General features: G+C 36.3%; 1 protein-coding gene and 1 non-coding gene across 4 annotated transcripts in view; one reads left to right on the top strand and one right to left on the bottom strand.

Annotated features, from left to right (window-relative positions):
- Positions 1-22,106, bottom strand: part of Slc6a15 (solute carrier family 6 member 15) — a 58,562-nt gene that overhangs the window by 30,561 nt on the left and 5,895 nt on the right. The window contains exon 1 of one of the 3 annotated variants that reach the window (XM_020153441.2): positions 11,196-11,495. The exons of 1 other annotated variant lie outside the window; for it this stretch is intronic. The gene's annotated coding sequence lies outside the window, so the exon portion shown is untranslated. Of the gene's footprint in view, positions 1-11,195; positions 11,498-22,106 lie in introns of those variants that run through there. One more of the 3 variants, XM_074084062.1, reaches the window with a different exon arrangement.
- Positions 5,164-5,270, top strand: LOC141426034 (U6 spliceosomal RNA). The gene has a single exon (XR_012451147.1). It is a non-coding gene; the product is annotated as a U6 spliceosomal RNA (small nuclear RNA).

Here is a 22,106-nt window from a genome sequence, read left to right on the forward strand (position 1 = left end):
CCCAGGGTTTTGCAAGCATGTGTTCTACCACTTAAGTCATGTCTGCACCCCTATTCTTTTTATTTTGTTTTCAGATAGGATCTTGCTTAACTTTGGGCTGCTCTCAAACTCCTGATCCTCCTGCATCCACCTCCAGAGTAGCTGGAATTAAAATCAGGCTAAAAATGTATATATAGTAGCACTGGGGATTGAGCCCAGGGCCTCACTCTTCTTAGACAAGGGTTCTACATTGATCTATGTCCCAACCCATTCCAGGTTTTCTTAAACACTACTTTTTTTGATTCAGCTATTTATTATTGCCCACTAAGTCCACAAAACCTAGTGGTTTAGAAAAATGAGTTTTATTTCCTTATGAGTCTTTGGTTCAACAATACAAGTGAGGCTTAGATGACCAGATATTCTGGTGGTCATGACTTGCAACACTCTCACACTGTAGTCATCTGCCAATTCCATTGGAGTCATCTGAGATGGTCTAGCTCATTCTGGCTAGAAACCAGCTATCAGCCACTACACTTTGGTTCTTCTACATGCAACCTTTCCAAAATGCTAGTTGCAACTTGTTCATATTGTAAGCTCTTATTTCCTTCCAGCTGTAGCCAAAAGATGGTAAGCCCAATGCAAAAAAGCTATTATAGATGGTGTCATCTTGATAATGTCTCCCTGATCAAAGCAATTCTCACAGCTAACTCCAGACTGATTCAAGAATAGAGATAAATTCTACTTCTTAATGGAAGGAGCAACAAGGTCATATTGTAAAGGGTATGTGTACAGTAATGAGAAAAATATCATCTCTATCATTGAAAATAATTCACCACATTTGTTCATTAGATTAGCTACATTGGAGCTTGAGTCTTAAAGAGACACACAAAATGATCAAAAAGTTGGTGATTCATTCAGTTCCATCGAAGGCATTATGCCCAGGCTGAATGAACTACTTTCATTCTTGCCCTTTTCTATATCATTGCCAAGCACTCTATTGGTTCTTTGAGCCCCTGAAACTCTGCCAGCATTTTTTTTCTTTTGCCTCTTAGCAAACATCAGTTTCTACAGGTTACAAATAAATAAAAACTCTAAAAAGTATGCCAATTATAAATGTGAAAGTAATTTTACCTTTTTGTATTTGTGTAAAAACATAAATACGTAAATAACATTGGGGAAAATATTATTTAAATTTGAGCTTATATTTACAATTTTCTCATTCATTTTTGTTTAGCTTTAATTATTTTCACATATAAATTACAGTATAAAACTATTTTGAAGCACTAAAAACTAAAAGCAAAACTTTTTAAAAATCAACATCACAAATTTCTAATGCACTGGTTCTTAATCCCAAATATTTTATTTTATGTATTCTTCCTTTTATTGATTGTCTTACTTATCTTGGGTCCTGCCTTTCCACATAAATGTTGAAATCAGCTTGTCAATTTCTACCTAAAACAGAAACAAAGCAACAGACAAAACACAAGCCTGTGTGCATTTTAAATGGTATTGCTTCCATTCTATGGATTCATTTGGAGCACAAACACCTAAAAATATGAGTTTTGAAATCTATGAACTTGGTATATCTTTTCATTTATATATATTTTCTTCAACATTTCTCAACAATATTTCAAAGATTTCAGTATACCTGTCTGGATAAATTTTGTTAAATTAGTTTAAATTTTTTTGTTAATTAGTTTACATTTTTGTTCTATGATTATACTTTTAATTTCAGATTACAACTGTTTTATGTTACTCTATAGAATTAAAAATGATTTTTAAGAAGTTTTTCTGTCTTACAATGATGACAAATCAATTGTTTTGTTTTTGATAAAATAATCTGGAATAGCTACTTACAAGAGGGAAGATAATCTAACTTATATTTTTTCAATTATGTACCGTTGATTTCTTTTTCACTTGTTTTATTGCCTAAGACAAAATCTTGAACAGAAATGCTGAGAGCAGACATCTTTATCTATATGCTAACTTTACTGAGAAAATATTCTATATTTCAGATAGTAAGTACAATTTTAGTTATTGATTTTTTTTCTTAGGTGTCCTTTATCTGTTTAGAGATGTTACTTTTTTATTACTAATTCAGTAAAGGCAAATAAATAAGTGTAGAATTTTGACCCATAATTTTCTGCCTTTATTAATATAACTATATAAGTTCTTATTATGTTAGAATAGAATATTACAGTAACTGGCATTGTATCTGAAAACAATCTTTTATTTATGTGATAAACTTCCTTGGTTGGTCTTGGTCTTGATGTATTACATTCTGAATATATCACTGGAATCAAACTGTTACAGTTTTGCTATGGATTTACCTCAAGGACATTCATGGAAACTTGGATGTGTAAATTTTTAACTTGTGTTTTTCTTCTCTGCTCTTGATGGCTTCACAAAAGGAGTTTTGAAGTGATTTTTCTTTTATTTTCTGAAAGAGTACATGTAGGATTAGTTTTATTTCTTTCTCAAATGTTTGGCAGCACTCAGCAGTGAAGCCATCTGGGCCTGGAGTTTTCTTTTTGGAATATTTTAAATTAAGAATTCAATTTCTCTCATTGATATACAGTCACTTAAATTACTTTTGTCTTGTGTTAGTTTTTAGTGAGTACTGTTTTTGAAAGAATTTGTCTGTTTCATCTAAATTGTCAAATTTATTGCTACAAATTGATCCTTGATTTCTGCAGTTGTTTTTAAAACAAATGTACTCATATCCCATTATTTTGTTCCTGATAATGGTAAAAAGCCTTTTACCACTTCTTGACCTGTGTGCCTGCCTACATGAAGCCCTGAGTTCAATACCCAGTACTGAAAAATAAAAGCCTCTTTGCCCTGCTTTTTCTTCACAGTCACACTAGGGTTTTTACTACAGTACTACCTCAATATTTTGGGCAATTCTTGCTGCAACATTCAAGGCTTTTTCACTTCTAACCTATTGTTACAACATCTCTGAAATTATGTAAGTTTTCAATAACATTTCCAGCACAAATATGCAAAGATTTGAAAGAACAGGTAGGTGCTTGCATCTTAGAGATAAGGAAAGGCTGCAACAGACTCATCTATATTGACTAGGTTATGATTATTGCTGCACTCTTTTCTGTAATAAAGCACCAGACATCAGAAAATTTGAATGAGTGAATTCAAATTTTGACAAATTCAAAACTTACTGAAGAAAGCTTCCTTTAAATACGAACCAGTATGAGCACTGAATTTGAAATTTATTGTGGTGGATTCAGTTATTTTTATAATTCTAATCATAATTTATAATTGCACAACATTATATTAGATTGCATTATTATATGATATTTTTCTATTATTTTTATAATTCTAATACATAGAATTGAAAGTAAAGACTATATGAATAAAATCAAATGCCAAAACATATTGAAATGCTCAAGAAACACTGGTACATCATGCTCTTCGTGTTATAGTTATAAAATAATTACAAAAGGAAAAATGACCAGAAATTTTATGAAATGCTGAAGTAATCATCTTGACAGACAATCTAAAATATTTTATCGATATAGAATTCAACCTAAAAAGTTCTTTTGCAAATTATACCCTTCTTTACAAGAAATTATTGCATTAAGCAAAAAGGTATGAAAATCACATATCCAATCAAAAGAAATAGAAGTTTTTGATTGTTTGTGTTTTTTGACAATACTAAGTGGTACTTTATCACTTCAGCCAAGTTTCCTAGTTCTTTTCTATTTTAATTATTTTTCAGATAAGGTCTCACATTTTTGCCCTGTATTAACCACATACTTACAGCCTTTGCATAGCAAGTATGAGAGGCATGCTCCACCACACCAGGCTTATTTGTTGAGATGAAGTCTCACTAACTTTTTGCCAATGCTGGCCTGTGACCCTCCTGATCTCCACTTCCTACATAGGTAGGATTACTAGCATAAGCCATTGTACCCAACAGGAACAAAACATTTTTTATAAAGAATACAAAAATCACAATTTATACCTTATAAAACATATTTTCCATGTATATCAGAATGACTAAATGTTTTAGCAAAAAGTAATAACACTAAATATTGGTGAGGTTGTGAATATATTGAGTCAATGGTACATTACTGATAAGAAGGTAAAATGCCAGGGCAACTCTGATAAATACTTGACAATTACATTTTATGGACTTCTTACGGTGACCACCAACTGCATTTGTATACATTCTAGAGAAATAAAAATGTAAGGCACTTGGGAACAAATGTCCACAGAAGTTCAAAGGTTTTGTTCACAGTATCCCCAGACTGAACACGTGCCTGCTTCAGAGAGTGAACAGTTACACGTACATGCTCACCATGAAGTACTAGAAAGAACTGCTATCTCAAATAATGTGGGTACACCTCAAGGAAATTTGGGGGAAAAAACTTAAAAGGCCTAATTTCCAAAGGATACATATTTCATGATTCCATTTATGTAATAATTGTGAAATAACATAATAAGATGGACAATGATTAGTGGTTGCAGAGAGTTAAGGATGGAGAGCATACGTGGTCGACCCATAAAAGGACGGTAGAAAGAAATCTGTCTGGATGGTACAGTTAAGTATCCTCAGTGTAGTAAGGGTTAATGAATTCTTGATAAAATTGCATAGAACTAGAGAGATAGAGAAAGAGAGTATCCCTGAGCCATCTGAAAAAGTTCTGTGGGTCATGCCAACCAATTCTGATACGCTGGTTTTGATAATGTACTGTGCTTTACACAAGACATCAGAAAGAGTAAGTTCTGTGAAAAAGTACATAAGACCTCTTCTCTTTTCTCTGAACTTTCAGTTATTTCAAAATTAATTATAATCATAAAGTAATCACAAATTGAAGTGTATTTTGTTGATTTCTATGAACTGAAAAACGGATTTTAAATTTTAACCAAAAATCTTTCAAAAAGTCTCTAAAATATTTTTTTGGCAGTACTGGGTCTTGAAGTCATGACTTTGTGTTTTCTAGGCAAGTACTTTATCACTTGAACCATATTGCTAGGCCTTTTTGTGATCCTTCTACCTATGTCAATATACTTAAAGTTTTATTAATATTAACAATACTTCAAACTTGCCAGGCATCATGCCTGTAATTTTAGCTACTCAGGAGGCAGAGATCAGGAGGATCGCAGTTCAAAGCCAGCCAGGGTAAACAGTTTGAAAGACCCTAACTTGAATAAGAAATCACAGTGCTCACTTCGGCAGCACAAATACTAAAATTTGAATGATACAGAGAAGATTAACATGGCCCCTGTGCAAGAACGACATTCAAATTCATGATGCGTTCCATATTTTAAATGCTACAATATACCCCCCACCCAGCACAACGATAATAAAGAAGAAAAAAATATTTTTTAAAAAGAAAAAAAACCCATCACTGCAAAAAAGGGCCGGTGGAGTGGCTCATGGGGTAGGCTCTGAGTTCAAATCCCATACCACAATAAAAGAAGTCCTCAAACTTAGAAACTATATTCATTTCCTGAGGCTGCTCTTACAAGCTGTTTCAAATTTGAAGGCTCACAACAACAGAAATGTATACTTTCACAGCTCTGGAAACCAGAGTTCCAAAAGAAATTTCTATAAACTAACAACGAAGTATTAGAAAGTCTATATTTGCTCAGAAGGCTCTAAGGGAGGGCATGGACTTTTCCTTTTCCAACTTCTGGAGGCTGCTGGCCTCCAGTAATCACGGCTACTCCAATCTCTGTTTCTTCAGTCACAGTGCCTAATTCCTTTTTTATGTATCTAATTTCCCTTTGCCTCTTACTTACACAGGCACTTGTGATGGCGTATAGGGCCTGGAAAAATCTCTTAACCTCAAGATTATGTCTGCAAAGGATGTTTGTTCAAATTAGGTAACATACAGTTGTCAAGGACTAAAAAGAAGACATATCTTAGGAGCCATCATAAATCTATCATAGAAATAGACCAGTAATTATACTTACTTATATATTTATATTTTTATATCTTATAAAATATGAATTGAGGCACTTGACATTTTGATATATTCATGGAGTTTTAAATATGATCTTTTATAATTATATGCTATGGTCATTTGTTTTAAAAAATGAACACTAACAATTCCTCCCAATTGTGTATGCACATGCTACATCTCCTATCAAGACATATTCTACTTCCTCTTCTTTTAAATTTGGGCTAGTCTTGAACTTGCTATGACCAGTAGAATGCAAATTCCAAGGTTAGCATAAAGAAACCTGTAGTTCTTGCCTTCCATCTGTTGGAAGGCAGACACCATGGAAAACAATCTACCTGCCTCAGTATAAACCTGAGAGACAGAGAGAGAGAGAGAGAGAGAGAGAAACTCCCAACCAGATACCAGTATTTCACCATCTGTAATGAAGTACCAGATGTGAGAACACCAGCATTGACATTCCATCACCAGCTAACCTGCCAGCTAACACCAAGTAGAACAGACGAATCACCCAACTGAGCACAGCCACACCATGGAATAATGAAAAATACTAAATTATTTTAAGCTACCATGTTTTAGGATGGTTACTGAATAGCAATCAATAGCCAAAACATTTGCTGACAAAAAGATAAATTAAGTATCTATTGGATTCAGTTAAAAGTATAAAATTTTACTGCAATTTAAAATATTGTCCAAGAAACTTTTTGCAATGGAGCCAGGCCTATGTGGAAGCAATGTGGTATAGGTTTTTCCTCTAATCTCTGCAGAGATATTAACTTTCAAATCCAAATTTAGTCAGTCTTATGCAAAGCTCCATATGGTGTATCTCATGCCTAAACCATTATCAGAAACCATTTTGCTGGTGATTACTAGCAAAATGCACAGACACCAAGCCCTGTTCATGGTTCAGAACACCAAAATTTTTGTATGGCTAAAATTATTTTTAAATTTATATGAAAAGGCAAACATAAAATAGCTGTAATAATGTGGAAACAGAAGAATAAAGTAGGATTAATAATTTTAGCCAATTTCAAGATTTATTTTACAGGAGTCAAGTAGAGGGTAGGGCAGGAATGAAGTGGTTGTTACAAAATGGTAACCAGGATCCCTCCTGGGATGGAGCTGTTTTGTAACTGTGTGGATGTCAATGTTCTGGTTGCAATGCTGTAGTATAGTTTTTGTAACATGTTATATTTGCAAGCACTTTCTAAAAACTCACAAGAATTGTTATTCCTTAACAACTACATGTGATTCAGTAATCATCTCTAAACTAAAACTTTTTTTAAAAAGGAAAAAAATAGTGTACCTTTATGATGATATAACAGACTAAATTTAGTGAATTAACTAAATCTTCTGCTGCAATATAACTTTACTACTAAGAATGCTGAAAGAAAAGTTACTTATAAATTCAGAAATAAAAACAGAAATCATGGAGCCAAAATGGCTGTTGATTCTTCACCTTATTAATTTGGTACCAACTGAGGCCTAGATACTGCTCTACCTAGCATATTTGATCTTTTTACTTTAGAATATTTTATTATATTGGAAAGTTATAATTGTATAGCAAAATTACCCCAATTGTTTTTTTCCATATGTTTTGGAGGTACCAGGGTTTGAACTCAGGGCTTTACGCTTGCTAGGCAGCTGCTTTGCTACTTGAGCCATGTCCCTAGCCCTCTTAGTTTTAGGTATTTTTTATACAGGATCTCAAGTTTTTACCCAGAGCCGACCTCAGCTGCAATCCTCCTATCTATGCCTCTCCATAGCTAGGATTGTAGCAGTGATCCATCACATACAACTTATTTGCTGACATGGAGTCTCGCTAACTTTTTTTTCTTGCTGGCCTTGAACCTCAAAGCAATTCTCCTGATCTCTACCCCCTGAGTAGCTAGGATTACAGAAGTTGGCCACCACACCTGGCCCTTCCACATTTTTATTAGCACATATTAATTAATATGGGATCGTTTTAATATGGGCATTGTTTTAAATAAATAATAATATGCTACTGAAGACCACAATGTAAAAAATATCTCTGATCCTTCCCCACCAGGATATCTAATACCATTTTCACTCCCCATAAGTAATCATAGTCTTCCAAAGATTTTGTTTTGTATGTGTATATACAAGGAAATATGTATTTTTTCCAGCTAACATATTTTTCCAAAAAACCTCCAATCTATTTATTTTCATGCAATTATTTTATATGCGTAATTCTGCAGTTTGGTTTTCCACTTAAAAATCTCCAAAAACTTTTGTTCTTAGTACACTAGATTAACTTTTTAAAATAACTGTATAATATTCCTAACAGGGATACACATATGTCATTTCTGGTAATAAGCTATTACAATGTTGCAACAAATAGCTTTGCATCTCTTGCACTTGCATATCTGTAGAATAAATTCCTAGAAGTGGAACTGCTTGATCAAAAGATATGTGCTTTTATAATTTTGATAAACATTGCCAAATAGCTGTATAACTGTGCCACTACAAAAAATAAGTATAAGAGTGACTTTCCTCCTGTCCTCTCAAATACAATGAGTTATTCTTTTGATCTTTGTCAATATGATTGGTGAAAGAGCTCCCAGGGTAAGCATCCTACTCAAAGATACCAATTAATCTTATGTGAAGGATACCTTAGTGCATTAATCATGAGGAAATAAAGTGGCATGCTAAAAGCAGTTGTATTCTATATCAACTGATGCTATGCATTTAAAACTATCTTGTATCTGCTGTCCTTAGGACTTATTATTCACAGGGAAGAAAATAATTACTGATCAAAATTCATATTTAATTAAGTAAATTTATCAAGACTTACTAAACACCACTGGAAGAGTAATGTCATAAGTAAAATGTGACTAAATCCAAAGATTACCTCCATTTAACCTTAAATGCTTTTCCTGTGTCACACTATGCATGTGTTTTTTGTTAATAAAGCCATCTGCTCGGGAATCATTTCAAAATCTACTCTGAGTAGGAATACATTAATATACAAACATGCATATGTATATAGTATCAAAAAATTAACACTCTTCAAAAAAAGTTGAGAGGTAAATTGAGAAACAAAAGAAAAAAGCAGAGCTTTTGATAGCACAGCTCTTTCAGTACTGTCATTCTAAGTGAATGATTTTTTAAAAATTGCCTGGATGTATGATAACCACAACGTTTACAGTAATACAAATTTTTTATCTATTCATGCACAGGTTTTATTTTATGAGGGAGAAACATTTCTAAAAACATACACTCTAAAATTTGTGAACGACAATCACTTGGTAAATCAATAATTATAAATATGGACTTTAATTTTAGTAACGGACTTAAAAACCTTAATAACTAATAAGTAAGTAATTTCATTTATATATTGGTATGTCAAAAATGTAAGTTATCCAGTTTTCAAGTTCTCTATGTCTTGTTAATTGGGTGACAAGGTACTTTTATCCTAGAAACATGCATATTTTAATTATATTAAAATGCCACAGTTTGAGTTAGATATATTGGAATTACAGAGTAATTCTTGAATGAAATATATAATGTAGAATCAGAAAGTTTAGTAATAAGCAGAAAGGTTATCTTCCTTTCGAAAATCTGTTAACTTCTTTAAAAAAAAAGAATGCAGTGAAAGTCAGGTAATTCAACTTTATATTTGGTAGGATTAAAAAAAATCCCCATACTAATGGTCAACTATTATAAGAAATTAGAAGTAAAAGAAAAAAAAATTGGAGCTTTTGATAATCACTCAGATCTCTTTCCGTACAGATGGAATTTTCTTTGAAGAAAAACACACACACCCTCTTCAAAGAAAACTCAGTCCATCCTCAAGTATTTATTAACCACCTACAAGTCAAACGAAAGACATAAGTAGGTTTGTATCTCAGTGCCCTGCTTGAAGAAATGCAGGTGGGTGCGGTGAGGAGCTTGGTGGGGCTGCTTTGTTCCCATGTGCTACACAAAGCAACCAGGCACTGACGGACAGAAAATACTCTGCAGAATGGGCAATGAGGAGTCCAACAAATTCAGCACAAAAAGCAAACCCTTCATTCCTCCTTACTTCTTCAGCCGCAAGAATGGTGCAGACGAAGATCGGTGTCCCTTTAAGACCTAGAAGGGAAGACTACCTGACCAACAGAGATGGTTGCAGCTCATTTGCATAAGCACCCAAACACTGCCGACGTCACCACGCCTGAGTCCAGACCCCGCCCAGTCCTACTCTAGTCGTTCCCAGTCATACCCAGCTAAGGTAAAAGATGGAAAGGCAAGCAAGACCCTGTAGCCCACGAGCCTAGGTACTTCACTCTCTTCGAAGGCACATCAAAGGCCACTTCTCTGCTCCACGGAAGAGAATCCCGCCCCTGTGGCCCCTGCGACTAAGCGGGTCACTCTTGCCCCCTGATCCATTCATGTTTGTAAGTCTGGTGCCCAAATCTTTCTATCATACTGTATTCGAAATCATTTTCTGCTCTGGTCACGCACAGAGCAGCCAAGTGAATACAAGGTAGCAAAGATATGGGCTTGCAATTCATTCACATCCGCTTCTTAAAGTCCCAGAGCCACCACCCTCACTGCCACACTCAAATTCCAGGATGCGCAGAAACGCGCAAGCCAAGCTTTCCGCAGCAGCCACGTGCCCGGTGCGCTGTGAAAGGCCCACTTTCGGGCCACTTATCACAGGACACCTCAAGCAAAAGGGAACTGGGGTCACGTGAAAACTCTCTGCCTCTGACAGTCGCCTTCTGCAGTAGCAAAGAAACCACGGGGTACGAGGGCAAGGGGGACGGAGGACCATTGGTTCTAGGCTCTCTCCACCCCACCGCCCACGCTCAAGAGAATCGGCTTCCAATTCACTAGAAGTCCCTCTCCTCCAGACCCCAACTTTCCTCTTGGACTTCCCATTAACGGACCCCGCCCTGTAATCCCAACTTGAGTTGAAAACAAGCAGGTCTCAAAGGATGCTATTGGCAATTTCCACTACCAGAAGGAAGGATGGCGGCACGTTTCTACTCACGTGCTTCTTCCTACAAGTGCCACCTCTTGATCCCCACCCAACCCCCAATTTGCACAGGTGCAGGACTCAGAGCCTAGAGGGTTGCCCCCCACCCCCACCTCCCAAGCTCGATTTCACCCTCCCAGGGATTTTTAGTTCTCCTCCTCCCTCCCACCCCAGGACACAGCCTGGGTCTTTCCGGGGATCCAGCCATCAGTTCTGCTGTCCTTCTTGGCCCGGACTCCTGGATGGATAATGTGGAGCCCCACCCTATCTCCAACCGTGCCTGTAGCATAGGAGCGTGTGCTTACCGTTAGTGTGTCTTCACCCTGCACTTATTGCTGTGTCCACGTCTCAGCAGGAAGGACCGGTCCGGGTAGCTGTGACCGAGGGTGCAAAGAAGAAGTCTAGAGAGAAGCAGTTGCGTGCCAAGGGCCGGCCCTGGGGCTTGGTTAGGGGGTCACTGCCAGCAGGCCGGCCAGGAGAGAATTATGAGCGCCTGTGTGTCTGCTAGACAAACAGTACGGGATGCGGGCGCCCGGATCCGTGTGCGCCTGTCCGTGAGAGTGTAAGAGTGAGGGTGTGACGGAGGCACCCACGTGTCCGGCCCGCCCGTGTTGCCGCCGCCGACAGGCTGGGGAGAGAGGAGAAGGCTTCGAGTGTAGGGGCGCGGAGCAGCAAGCCAGGTCCGCAACTCCCCGCCCCACCGCCTCCTTGACGCAGAGGCCACTGCGGCTGCCCGCTGCGTCCTCCCTGCGCGAAGAGCTGTGCCCGCAGGGATGCGGGGTGGAACTGGGGAAGCCCGATGCAAAACAAAACAAATCCCTCCTCCCTCATGGTGTCTTCCTCTAGCCCACTCCACGGAAAGGATGGGCACTGCCCGCCCCCTGTCTTTGTCTCAGCGAGGATACCAGCCTTGCCATTCTCTGGTTATTCTAGAGTCGGTATCAGGACCAGAAGTGAAGGATCCTAGATTTCTTCTCAGGCCAGCCATTCACATCTCATGAAAAAAAAAAAAAAAAAAAAGGAAAGAAAAAGCACTCCAGGCATTTGCTTTTACCAGTGACTCTGACCAGGTTATGAAAGGCTGTTTAAGAGATCTATCCCCACCTTATATTGGCACCTTAACTGTGCTACTCTTTTCAAAGGGGTCTCATTACCAGATGAAGTCTGTTAGTAGCTGTAATTAAGCCATGTCTAGAATTCCTAAAACATACATCTTTGAACACAAAGCTTAGCCTCCTTTTGAAAATGGCTGAACCGGCTTCTAAACGGGACATATTCTCTAGAGATTATATTTATAGTCGCTGAAACTTTCAAAATTTGAAAGAAATACAAAATGAGCCTAGAACACAATACAAAAGAAATGCTAACTTGCTCTGCATAGTATGTGTTTTTGTTCACTTCTAGATGGCTGTGATCACTTTTAGGCCTTCCAACAATCCCTTAGATGTTAACGGGGTTTGTAGCCAATTAAGATTGAATTAAATAAGAAGGCCACGGCAGACAGTTTTTTATGTAGTGAGAAATCTCCTGGAAAGAAATCACAAGACCTAAATTTCAGGTCAAAACATTGCTACTAATCCTATTAAAGCAGTCAAGAGAGGTTTTTTCTCAGCCTTTCTTCAAATACCACCTTTAAAAAGTAAAATAAAAAAAAAATAAATAATTGCATTAGAGTTGATCCCCTGATGTTTCTTTACCTGCCACTGGTAAAGTGAATGTTTTTTCATAGAGTCACCATGGGGGTGGGGGTGAGGGTGGGGGTGGGGGGCGGTTACAGCAAACCTCTGACAGAACATCTCACATATTTGGTTTTTACTGATGACAGATAAATATTTACATTGGCATATATATATATATATATATATATATCCTTTTCTTATATTCTAAAACTGAAGTAAAGTACAAATTACCAATAACAACTAAGAAGAACTTAAGAAAATGGGTAGTTATACATCCACCATAATCATGATTAGGTTTTTCTGTGGCAAACAAAGTTATCTGTATGCTTGCATGAATGGTTTACAGGAGTACCAAGAAGACCTAAAAATATTTCTCCCTTATTTCACTGATGTGAAACACCTATCTCAAATGTGTGTATAAAGCTACTTGTCACAAAATATTTTAGTAACATCCTCAATAATGACTGATACTAGATACCAATGAAGAGAAGTAGGAGAAAGCAATTACTGTACTGAGCATCCCAGGAAGTACTTGGGACTTTATAACTTATTTAATTTTCTCAAATAATTTAAGTGATTTTTCCTAATGTAAGGATTAGAAAGAGATGATACTCAGAAAAAAATTGCAAAACCCACACAACTAGTTCAATGATGGAATGAAGAATTAAACTCAGGTCTATTGGTCTCAGAGTATATATTTTTAAAATAACATCTTGTAAACTTTTGATGAATTTATTGATTTTTAAGAGGGAGAATGAAAGATTTTTAACAAGGGAGAACCAACTTTGAAAACAAGAAGTAAAGTGGAAGCCAGGTGTCAGTGGCTCACTCCTATAATCCTATCTACTCAGGAAGCAGGGACCAGGAGGATCACTGCTCAAAGCCAGCCCAGGCAAATAGTTTGCCAGACCCTATCTCCAAGAACCCAGCACAAGAAAGGGCTGGCAGAGTGGTTCAAGCAATAAGAGTGCCTGCCTAGCAAGCATGAAGCTCTGAGTTCAAACTCCAGTGCTACAAAAAAATAAATAAGTGGGATCAGGATGGAAAGACCTCCTCGTCCTGGACCCCTCCCCCCAAAAAAGTAGCTGGGAACTCCAGTCACAGGTAAAATTTATCAATTTTAAAATTTTAATAACAAAGACTTCATATATGTAAAGTTCAATTTACTAATATCTTTTAGGCTAACAATTATTGAGTGCTTTCTCTGTCATAGTTTAAAAGAGATTACATGGTATTGTTGGTGTGGGAGGAGAAAGCAGCACAGAGAAGGCAAAGAACAGTACTTGGAAGAATATTCAACCCTGAAGTGAAAGAAAACTATTCTTCCTGACCATGCTGTATTTAATAATATTAGCAAGTACTGGTTCCGTGATAATTGTGTGCCACTGCTGTGTGAAATAGTTTATATATTTTAGTTTTATTAACCCTTCCAGTAGCCCTTTGATGTAGATGTGGCTATTAGCCAAACATTTCAGAAGAAAAAAGACTGTTTGTCCAAGATAACATGGCCTGCTAGACACTGTAAATAAATACGTGCCCCTACTCAACCTACATGACTTTTCAAATTTGATAACCAACTTTTAAACAATTAATACTATGCATGTCATTTGAAAAAAATGTTCAGGTCAAAGAGAGAATTGAGCTGGGTGCTGGTGGCTCATGCCTGTAATCCTAGCTACTCAGAAGGCAGAAATCAGGATGATTGCAGTTTGAAGCCGTCTGGGCAAATAGTTCCTCAAGACCCTATCTAGAAAAAATTCATCACAAAAAGGGCTGGAGGAGTGGCTCAAGATGTAGGCCCTGAGTTCAAGTACCATTACAGAAAAAAGAGAGAGAGAAAGAGAGAGAGAGAGAATTGAGCATTCTCTTCCAAGGAGGGAAAGACTGATTCATCAAGCTTTCCTACCCTCATATTTCTTAAGCCAAATCCCTTAGAATGACACTTTGTGAAAATTCCCCAAGAGCTCACAGAAACAATTCAATGATTTACCAAAAAAATATAAACTACAATACTAAAAGAAAACATCAAAATCAATTCATATCATGAGATTTTATTAATTCATTTTTCTATATAGCTATGCATATAGTGTATCATAGGGATTCTTTTTTTGCATTCTAATAAAAATTATTTCTGTGTTCTTCATACCAAACATAATTTGACATATGGTCTCAAAAGTTTTATGAAATTAAACTTTACACAAGCCTAAAATACCTACTGAGTGCAATTAGGTTCTCTATATCCACAGATTCAAACTACTACTGATAGAAAATATTTGGGAAAAAAATACATCCATACTGAGCATGTACAAATCTTTTTTTTTACTTGTCACTATTTCCTAAACAGTATAATATAGCAACTATTTACACAACATTTACAGCATTAGGTATTACAAGTAATCTGATTCAAGTTATATGGAGTGTTGTGCAAGTTCATATACAAGTACTCTGCTTTACATAAGGGACTTGAGCATCCTAGGCTTTTGACATCCTGAGTGTCCTGGAACCAATCCTCCCCTGGATGGTGAGTGCTATAATTTGGATTAGAATTTTCCCATGGCCCATGTGAAAGCTTGATTCCCAGCCTGTGACACTATTGGGAGGTGACAGAACTTTAAAAGCTGGGCCTATTCCGAGGGAGTTAGGTCCTTGGGGCTGTGGACTTCAGGAAATATTGACCCATTCTCTCTCTCTCTCTTTTTCTCTATCTCTAATTCCTGTCTCTGTTCTCTGGCAGTGATGAGGTAGACAGGTTTCTTCTGTCACCAGATTCTGTGAAATGACCTTATCACCAGCTCAAAAGCAACAAGGACAACAATCATGAACTAAAGCCTCTAAAACAATGAGCCCAAACAAACTCTCCTCCCTTGTGTCAATATTCTTAATATTTTGTCACACTGATAGAAAGCTGACTGATACACCGAGGGACAACCATATTTCTGTAATCTGTTCTTCCTATTTTTTTTTCTGTTTCTTCTTTTCTTTCTTCTTCTATTTTCTTTTATCTTGAGACAGGGTCTGGCTACATTGCTCAGGTTGGCCTCAGGTTGCACATCTTCCTGCATTCCCCCATCCCCTGCCAAGTGTTGGGATTATAGAAGCTCCCATCATTTTGCCTGGCTCTTTCTACATTTTTATGACAGATAAAGAGATATGAGTTAGATACAAAATAGAGTAATTAGGTTATCTAATTTCTCTATGGGTAAAGGAAGGGTTAACTGACTTGACAAATGTCAAAGCAATGAAATAATTTTTTAAACCAATTGGCTAAAATAGTGAAGCATCTAAGACAATGTAAAAAAGATTGAATTTTGCTAATGTTTCTGCACATTGTAGATGAAGTCTAAATGGCTCTGGCAAGTTAAAATACCAATACAAGCTGTCACTTTGTTGATACAGAAGAGAATGCTTCATTGCAAAGATCACAATCATCAAGTTCTGAAGTTACTCTTTAATTATAAATTCATTTTCTATAATATTGCATTACATTTTTAAAACACTCTACGTCAGATTCTATACTCAGCATTAACCCATACAGCTACTTACAGATCTCGAATCAAAATGTTTTACATTTTGCATGTGGTATGCAAGACACCCTTTCTTTCACTCACTGAAAAATCTTATTCTTTCAGAATGTCCTCAACAGATTCTTTATGCATCATGATTTTTTGTTTCTAAAATTACTATAATTCAAAAATGATACTTGTACAATGAATAAATTTTAAATTACGAGTTTGTATATGGTGAAGAGTTAAAGCTCCTTTGCTGATGTCCCTGTATTTGGTGAGAGTCAGGAGAAGGAAGGTGGGGTTCAGTTTGAAATAGCATGGTCTGGGGTGGAGGTCTCACTGACTAAGATTTTTATGGAGGCTGCCTTACAAAAGTTGGGAAACAAGGGTGATAGGGGTCAGTGAAAAAGGTCTTTTTTTCAGTTAGTGAAAGTTCATAGGGTCAGCGAAAACCCTAAGGGAAGAGTTTTCCTTGAGTGTTTGATGAAAAGAGGTGAAGCTCAGATATAAAAAATGTTGGTTTTACTCTTGGGGATATACCCAAAAGACTGTGACACAGGTTACTCCAGAGGCACCTGCACACCATGTTTATTGCGGCACTTTTCACAATAGCCAAGTTATGGAAACAGCCAAGATGCCCCACCACCAACGAATGGATTAAGAAAGTGTGGTGTCTATACACAATGGAATTTTATGCAGCCATGAAGAAGAACGAATTGTTATCATTCGCTGGTAAATGGATGGAATTGGAGAACATCATTCTGAGTGAGGTTAGCCTGGCCCAAAAGACCAAAAATCGTATGTTCTCCCTCATATGTGGTCATTAGATCAAGGGCAAACACAACAATGGGATTGGACTTTGAGCACATGATAAAAGCTTTAGCATACAAGGAGGTGTGAGGATAGGTAAGACACCTAAAAAATTAGCTAGCCTTTGTTGCCGTTAACACAGAGAAACTAAAGCAGATACCTTAAAAGCAACTGAGGCCAATAGGAGAAGGGGACCAGGAACTAGAGAAAAGGTGAGATCAAAAAGAATTAACCTAGAAGGTAACACACATGCACAGGAAATTAATGTGAGTCAACTCCCTGTATAGCTATCCTTATCTCAACCAGCAAAAACCCTTGTTCCTTCCTATTATTGCTCATACTCTCTCTACAACAAAATTAGAAATAAGGGCAAAATAGTTTTTGTTGGGTATTGAGGGGGTAGGGAGGAGAGGGAGGGGGCGGAGTGGGTGGTAAGGGAGGGAGTGGGGGCAGGGGGGAGAAATGACCCAAGCCTTGTATGCACACATGAATAATAAAAGAAAAAAAATTTTGGAAAAGAAAAAAAAATAAATAAAAGTAGTGATATAGTAAAAAAAATTAATAGTGGGTTTTTAATCCTCATGTAAGGAACATAGACATTTAAGTCTCATATGATTGTATAATCTTACTCCAACTAGAGTTTGAAGCCTGAAATGTTGTGGTGAGGTGGGTCTTTTATTTTGTTTGTTTTTGCTTTTACTTCTTCACCTCCCAGGGAAAAGTTTGGCTATGCTTAATCTTCCATGTTCTTATACCTCAATCAGTAATGGCTCCAGAAATGAGGTTCATAATTCTATAATGGATTCTATAATGGAGTTTCTCATACTGTAAAAGGCATTATTATCAGGAAATGTACAACAAGGAACTAGCATTTTAAGTATAGCAAAATAAATATGAACTAATAGAAGAAACTCTACACCTTGTGATATGAAAATATTTTCTGCAGGCTGTATAACTACTTGGAGATTCCCAGGCTCACAAGTAAGTTCAAGATGCTCTGCATCTGGCTATGTGACACTCTGAGAATGGTGGCTTCTCAGAGGGTCTGTCTGACTGTGGATGTTCATAATAGCCAGGAAAACATTTTGGGAAAGGAAGTCTTAGACATGTAGTGTTGGCCACACTAGAAGGAAGCAATGGCAGTGTCAAATTGACAATAGCCAATCCAGCACAAATTATCACTTTTTATAACTTGACATTTTTCCCAGGATTTTGAGATATTATTATTATTATTGTGATTTTACAAAGTAAATTAGGAATATTTTATTTTCTAGCTATCTTTTTTGGAAGTATCTCTTCTTAGATTGAAAAAAATTAGTTTCTAAAACTATCTGGGTTTAGTAGTCTCTGGGAGGTGGGATTTTTTTTTTCATATTTTTCCAACATCTTTTAAAAAATCTGCCTATTTAGATTTTCTTCTCTCTAGTTATATTTTTTTCAGAAATCAGTATTTCAAACATATGATTGTACACAATACTATTTTATATCTTAAAAATCAGTTTCCCCACTAAGCTTGTATTTAATGAGGTCAGATTTGTATTTGGTCAGACAAATTACCATAGACTGGGCTGCTTAAACAAAGAAATTTTTTTCTCACAGTTCTGGAGGCTAGAAGTCTGCTAGCAGATTTGATGTCTCATGAGGTGTTTCTGGATTACAGATGGCCAACTTCCCAACTTTTTGATGTGTCCTCACATGGCAGAAAGAGGAGTAGCAAGCTCTTGAGTCTTCTCTCCTAAGGACACTAATCCCATTCATGAGCACTCCACCTTAGTGGTCTAATTATCTAATTATAGATCAGCCAATATCCTGTGGATTTTCTGCTCAAATTACCACCCAAGAATCTCAGTTGCTTACCACACAATACACATTTGTTTCATGTTCAAGTTCACTTCTACAATTGTAGGTCCTTCAGCTCGACTTGCTTGCTCCATGCACCATCTCTTCTGGCACCCTACCCATAGGAAAAATTTTGACTTGCCATACCTTCCCTTACCAGAAAAGAAGAAGAAACTAAGCAAACTCATGTTCAATAACTGTACATAGAGTTTCCATTTAGATGTGATATGTTTCACAGCATCCACTTTCCATTGTCTCAATCAAGTCAGACTTAGGTGTGGCTATTCTTGATCTAGAGACAGGTATAAAGAGACAAGTTATCCTTCCCGCTCCTAAATACCCAGACACAAATGTAATGTGTAATAGTGGAATAGTGACAAGATAGTGACACTGATAATCAGAGTAGTCAATGGTCTAAAACATTTCTGAAATTTCATTAAACTACCTTTCCTGTATTTTTATACTAATCAAGGAAATGTTGATTAAAAGTCATGGATCTGCTCCCTAGATGTAACACCCTTTTCTTTTGTACTCCATGGCTTCTGGGTTCTACACTGTCTAATCAATGTCTCCTTTTTAAAATTACTATCTTTGGTTATATCTGAAATGGAAGTTTTTACGCCTTCAAATAGAATCTCAGCCTCTTTAAGCAGACACAGTAGTACTTCTAGAAGCATAACTCTCAAAAAATTTAAGAAATGTATTTGCTTCCCAACCACATCTATTAATATCCCAACTCAAAATTCTTTTTTGTGACATGTTGTCTCTTTAGTCTTAATGTAGATAGTCTGAGTTTATTAATCTGTGGGATCATGCCTTTGACTTCTTTTCTGGATTAATTTTGTCTAATCAAAAGTTTAATTATGAATTGGTAAATTACTTAAATTCAAGTTAAAACCAAAATGTGTGATGGTTATGACCTCACTTTGTCTACTGAAGTTGCTCAAAGCATTTTGTTTTATTCCCCTTCTTTTACTAATTGAACAAAAGATTTGTGTCTCTAAATCTTACAATTCCTGAAATTCTGTTACTTTTTCTTTTTCACTTGTTAAAAATGACTCAAATTTTCTTTGAACTCAATTTTCACTTGGAAATACATTATTAAATATAGGTAAGATAAAAAAAGGCCAATCTCATTGTACTTAAAAACTTTTTCTCCCCAAATAATGGGTTCGTTAAGCACATTATCTATTTTTTAGATTATGGCAAGTGACATATTTATCTTATATTTCACCATTGCATGCATTGTCATTTTTCTAGTCTCCAATAACAATTTATTATCTGTTCACTACCTGACCCCAAGACCATTGTCATGTGTTACTTTTTGTTTTCATTTGTTTTGTGTGATAGGATGGCAGAATCCACTTCTTGTATCAATTTCTACATCAGCCAGCTCTGTGTCATAACAAACATGTTCCATGAGCCTTCTAATTCTGGAACCCAGGTTAAAGGTAGTCCTGGGTTGTACATTTATCAAGGCACAAAAGAGTTGTGAGAACATAATCCAAGCTATGCAATCATATTTAAAACTGATACTGGAGGATGTTGTACTTTGAGAAAGACCCAGGTTTAAAACTTGTTTATACATTTTTTTTTATTTTTTTATATCTTAATTTACTAAACGTGACTTTAACTCTTTTGTATTCACTGGCATTTATTGATTTGCCTTTTCTCTTATAACTCTTAGATTAATGCTTCCTTCTTCCTCCCCCTTTCCCCTTTCCTTCTTTTCTGAATAAGAAAAGGGTCTCACTACTCACTGAGGAATGCTTTATTCTGTTTCTTTTCTAGAGTTGTACCATAATGTCAGAGATTTTCCCCTGATGCTCTTTCAACTTTCTGAAAGTTGTCTATTGCCTGTGGTCTTATGTCTTAAAGTCCATCTAAGTTGAAATTTATATCCTTCTAGCTGGGTTCAGTGACTCACACCTATAATCCTAACTACTTGAGAGGTGGAGATCAGGAGGATCACAGTTTGAGGCCAGTCTAGACAAAAAGTTTATGAAACTCCTCTCAACCAATAAAAGCTGGGTGTGATAGTGAGTGCCTGCCATCTCAGCTATACGGGAGGCATACACAGTACAGGCCCACCTGTGTATAAATGTAATATCTTATTTGAAAAATACTTAAAGCAAAAAAGAGTTGGCAGCATGGTTCAAATGGTATAGTGTCTGTCTGGCAATGTCAAGGCCTTTAGTTCAAACCCTGGTACCACCCCCCAAAAAATTATACACTTCTAAGCCATTGGCAGTAGTGTGTGCCTGTACTCCCAAGTACTGGGGAAGCTGAGGTGGGAGGATCACCTGAGCCTAGGAGTTTGGATAACATAGCAAGACCTTGCCTTAAAAAAGAACACACACACACACACACAAACATTCTTCCAAATGATATCCTGCCCCATAGTTCCTTAAGGACTTGACACTTGTACAAGTCAGAATGCACTTAAGATGTTCCCAAATGGTTTATCTGTATTGTTTTAAAGTGATAATGCAACATTTTCAGGAAGAAAAAGAGCCTTCTGTCTTTGCTATGTCTAATTAAAATTCTTCATAGTTACATCTTTTAAATATCATTCTTTAGCTTTCAGTTCTTATTCAGAAATTCCTTTAAAATTCCATTTCATCATTACAGTGGGGATCTAAGGAGGAGTTAATTGCCTGTGCTCACATCATCATCTTACCCAGAAATCCTCCCTGAATTATATATAAGTGCTGTATTATGTAATCAGAGCATGTTAGGAGACAGCATTTTTACGGGTGAAGAAGGATGTCAAAGAAGGATAAAATGAAAATAATTCCTTAATACTGTAGTGAAATTGCAGTTATCAAAAGAATTATTTAAATGTATAACTCATATATATAATTCAGTAGAATTTTACAAATTTTGTATAAATATAAAAGCCTAGAAGCAAGCACACCCTTAGCAATGAGCATAAGTAGATGTTCAGTCTTGGTTTCTAAATACCATTCTCCATTCAAAAGAATCAGTTTCTGAAATGAAGCATCAAAATTTTCTTTATGCTAATAAAGAAAATACACCATGAACTTGGAAAAATCTTGTGCCAAAAATGATTTAAAAGAAACAAATATATCAAGGAGACTTATCACTTAAAAATATTGGGAAAATTGAACTTAGAAATTCATAACAGTAATGAAGTATAATTCCATAAACAGAGTAAGTATATATGAGACCATGCTTATAATGAATAGATCAATGCTTTTTGGTAAGAAAAAGCACTTTCTTATAGTAAAATGTCAGCTAATAAATGTGCATGGACTGGCAGACTTAGAAAAACTACTATATTTTAGCCAGAAGAGAAATAATTGATTTGAGTAAGAATGAGCTTTGATTTCTAAGGCCATTAGCAAAAATGATTCCTAAA

This window comes from Castor canadensis, chromosome 8, assembly GCF_047511655.1.
Source record: "Castor canadensis chromosome 8, mCasCan1.hap1v2, whole genome shotgun sequence".
NCBI classification, from domain to species: Eukaryota; Metazoa; Chordata; class Mammalia; order Rodentia; family Castoridae; genus Castor; species Castor canadensis.